Genomic DNA, 4,668 nt, shown 5'->3' with positions numbered 1-4,668 from the left:
AGCAAACTGAAGCTGTGAACAATCTCAATCTCTTCGCCATCCATTCTGATGCTACCAATAGCATCAGGATGCCAAAATTAGGTGAAACAAAATTTTGCCACCTTTGCCTGTATCTTCTTTATGACATGTCTGTTCGTTCTTTTCTCCACCTATCATGATGTTGCCTATTTGCCTCTTATTGAGGGTTCTGTTTCTTGATGTTCAAATGTAATCCATACTGAAGGCTGTAGTCTTTGATCTTCCATACCAAGTTCTTCATATTCTCCTTACTTTAAGTAAGAGTATGTCCTCTGCAGAATGCAGATTGTTAATGAGTCTTCATCCTGTTATAATTCCTCATCCTGTCTTAATGCCACATTATTTCTTCAAAGAATTTGGCTTATCATTTGATCCCCCCCAAGATATAGAATAGGTATGGAGAAATTATATAGCCCTGAAATACCTCTTGGTTTTAAATCATGCCATATTCCCTTGCTCTGTTCTGACAACAGTTACTTGGCCCAGTTATAGTTTTCATATAAAAATGCTTAAATGTTCTGGGATTCTTATCCTTCTCATTGTTAATCATAACCTGTTGTGATCTACACAGTCAAATGCTTTGGATATTCAATAAAATAAAATAGACATTCTTTCTACTGGTATTCTCTGCTTCTCGCAATAGACGTCTCTCATCAGGCATGTTATCTTTGCTGAAATGAGCTCTTCTACACCCAGCTTTAATATTCCGGCAGTTCTACTTTTAGCCTATTTTAGATAATGTTCAGCAATATTTTACTTGCATTTGATATTGTCTTATTTAACAATTTCCACATTCTGTTGGATCATATTTCTTGGGAATAGGATCATATATGAATATCTTCCAGTCAGTTAGCCAGGCACTTGTTTTCTAAATCTCCTGGAATAGACTGGTGAACACATCTAGGATTGCAACTGCTAAAAAATAAAAACCAGTTAGTGTCTCATTTATTCCTAGGGCCTTATTTTTCACCCATGCCTTTAGTATAGGCTTAATTTCTTAATCATTACTATTGGCTCTTTATCATATACTATTTTTTGCAATATTTCAGTGTTAATCAAAAGAAGAGAAGAAAATATTGTCTCAATTTTATGAATTAAAAATCAAATTTTTGTGATTTAAGTATACTTGATTAAGGTCATAAAGGGTGTGGGCCACATCTAAGATATCAAACCAAAAATTAAATCCAATTCCTAATACAATACTACAGTGGGTAGTCTATCTTGGTGTATAAACTCCCTTTTTTTTCCTCTACCAACTTTCCTATCAGGTTGGATATTAGCTTCACATTGATCTATTTGGATACAAATAAGCCTAGAGTATAGCACTAGCTACTACTCCAAACAGACTCAAACAGCAACTAAAAGCTTTTTAGTAATTTTATCTTCTTTGTCCTAACCAATTGCCCACATAATTTCCATATTCTCAGACTTTGATTCATAGACTGAATAATGGGGTATTAAGAGTCACTCATTTGTTTCCAGTCCAAATGTTTGAAAATATTCTAAGCTAAAAAAAATAATTAAAAAAAAGAAAATATTCTAAGCTATTGCTAGATGATAAAAGCCGTATTAAAAAATGTCTAGCTAGTTTTGGGGAATTGTACTTTGGACCCAACCAATTCTTTCCAACCCCAACTGTGAATTAGTTAACAGGTTTCATTATAGATTATATTTTAAACTCCAAAATATTTGCTATAAATTCTAATCTCTACACCTGTGCTATAATATCATCTAAAATGAATGAACTCTGTTATGTTAGTGAGACAAGATAGAGAATGTCAGAGGATATTTGTTTTGAACATTCCATACCTATTTCTTTTCACACATCTATATTGAATAAATCCTATGGATTATAATTTGATAAGTTCTGTCATATTTTTATATATTCCACAAACAAAAGACAAGTATTCTTAAATTTTTATCAATTGATTTCCACCAGTAACTGGCTTAATATAATTAAAATATCCTGTCAAAAATCTTACATTACATATATTATCCACGAAGAAAGTGTATGCTCAAGTATAATGGAAAAGTTTTTCACTTATCTTATGCTAAAGGCTTATTGCAAATTATGCCCTTAAAACAATGTATGACAAGGAGAGAATATGTTAAAAACAGGAACATTATGGGAGGAGAATATCCATATTTCTTTCGCCAAGCAGCTGGTGGATGCAAACTGCTTACCTTTGTCTTGGCAATGTCACTCCTTACTTACTAGGCAACCAGAAACCCCTCAATCGTATGTGTATGTGTGTGTATGTGTGTATTGAGTGGTTGACAGTTCAAGTAGTGACTTAGCACTCCTGTGTTAATAAAAAAAAACTGACCAATAACTCTGAGGAAGATAGATGCAGTAACCTGCTTCCAATAAGGACTTGCAAATCCTTAACCTTGGAAACCCTATAAAGCAATCCTACTCTGTACTAAGGAAGTGGCATCCACTTCCGTAAATATCTTGCCTCTGGAAACCCTATGAACCTGGAGAAAGGATGAAAGTCACGCAAGTGTTGAGGACTTTCATTCATAGGGTTCTATAAGTCGCCTACTACTCGATGGCACTTAACAACAACAACAACAATTCTGTGCTTAAGGCTCTCTCTGAGTTATAGGTTTGGGTTGATCAATGGGTTAGGATAAGGGTGAGGAATGGGGAGTGATTACTAATGAGTATAGAGTTTGGAAGGAAATAATAAAAATGTTCTAAATTAATTGTGGTGGTGGCTGCATATTTTTGTAGAAATACTTATTAGGCTTCTAGTTGTTAAGTGTCATTGAGTTGTGCATGCTTCATAGCGACCCTATGAACAAAAGATCTAAAACTAGTCCTGTCCTGTGCCATCTTTACACTTCCTGACACACAAGAGCCCATTACAGCAGTCACCTTGTCAATCTACCTGGTTGAGGGTCTTCCTCCTCTTTGCCGACTCTCTACCCTTCCACACATCATGTCCTTCTCCAAGGAATAGCACCTTCTAGCAATATGTCCAAAGTATATAAGGCAAAGCCTCATCATTCTAGCCTCCAAAAAGCACTCTGGCTGAACCCTTTCTAAGACATATCTATTCGTTTTCTTGGCTGTCCATGAAATGTTCAGTGCTCTTCTCCAAAACTCAGATCAAAAACATCAATTGTTTTTTGTTGTTTTGTTTTTTGTTTTTTTCTGTCATCCTTATTCATTGTCTAGGTCTCAGATGCATAGCTAGTAATTAGAAAGGCCATGGCCTGAATCAGACACACCATAGTCCTTAAACTGACATCACTTCTTCTCAATAATTTGGAAAGGTCCCTAACTGTAGATTTTTCAACTGCAAAGTGTCTCCTTATTTCCTGACTTCTCATACAGAGAGTACTAATTGTGGATCCAAGCAAGATGAAAATGTCGACAATTTCAGTCTCCTTTCCATCCATCATGACACGGCCTATCGGTCCAGTGGTAACAATCTTAATTTTCTTGATATTGAGGTGCAATCCACAATGAAGGCTGCATTCCTTGATATTCTGCAACAAATCCTTCAAATCCTCCTTTTCAGCAAATAAGGCCCCAGGAATAGATGGGATACCGGTTGACTTGTTTCAATTAATAGATGCAGCCTTGGATGCGCATAATAGAGTATGCCAGGAAATTTGAAAGATGGCTATCTGGCCAATGGATTGGAAGAGGTCTATATTTTTTCCTATTCCCAAGAAGAATGATCCAACTGAATGTGAAAATTATTAAACAGTCTTAATGATATCAGATGCTAGCAAACTACTACTGAAGATTATTCACAAATGGCTGGAACAGTACATAGATAAAGAATTGCCAGACATTCAAGTGGGATTTAGAAGAAGTTGTGACACCAGGGATATTATTGCTGATGTCGGATGGATCTTAGATGAAAGTAAGCAATACTAGAACAATATCTATTTGTGCTTTATTTACTGTGCAAAGGCATTTGACTGTGTGGATCATGACGCATTATGGCTGACATAGAGAAGAATGAGATACCTACAGCACTTGATTGTGTTCATGAGGAACATATACCTAGACCAAGAGGCTGTTGTGCGAATGGAGCAGGGAGTATGGTATGGTTTGGAATTGAGAAGGGAGTGTGTCAGGTGTGTATTCTGTCTCTCTTCAGTTTATATGCTGAGCAAATGATCTGAGAAGTTGGACTCTTTAAAGAGGAGTGTGACATCAGAATTGGAAGGAGACTCATCTATAATTTAATGGGCTACTTGTATGATACTGTGGCTGACTCTGAGAAGAATGGGAATCCCAGAACACTTGATCGTTCTAATGCGAAACTTATACTTGGACCAGGAGTCAGTCATCAGAACAGAGCAAGGGAACACTGCATGGTTCAAAATTGGGAAGGGCGTATGCCAGGGATGCATCCTATCTCCATACCTTTTCAACCTATATGCAGAACAGATTATCCGGGAGGCTGGGCTCTATGAGGAGAAATGTGGGGTCAGGATTTGTGGACGATTTATCAATAATCTGCGTTATGCGGATGACACAACCCTGCTTGCTGAAACTGAGGAGGACCTGAAGCGCCTGCTGCAGAGGGTCAAGGACTGCAGCCTGCAATATGGATTGAGGCTCAATGTCAAGAAGACAAAGATTCTCACCACTGGACCAATTGGCAGCATCAGGATGGATGGTGA

This window comes from Elephantulus edwardii, unplaced genomic scaffold (assembly GCF_000299155.1).
Source record: "Elephantulus edwardii isolate Elephantulus edwardi_28Jun2011 unplaced genomic scaffold, EleEdw1.0 scaffold00018, whole genome shotgun sequence".
NCBI lineage: Eukaryota > Metazoa > Chordata > Mammalia > Macroscelidea > Macroscelididae > Elephantulus > Elephantulus edwardii.
This window is presented reverse-complemented; position numbering follows the sequence as displayed.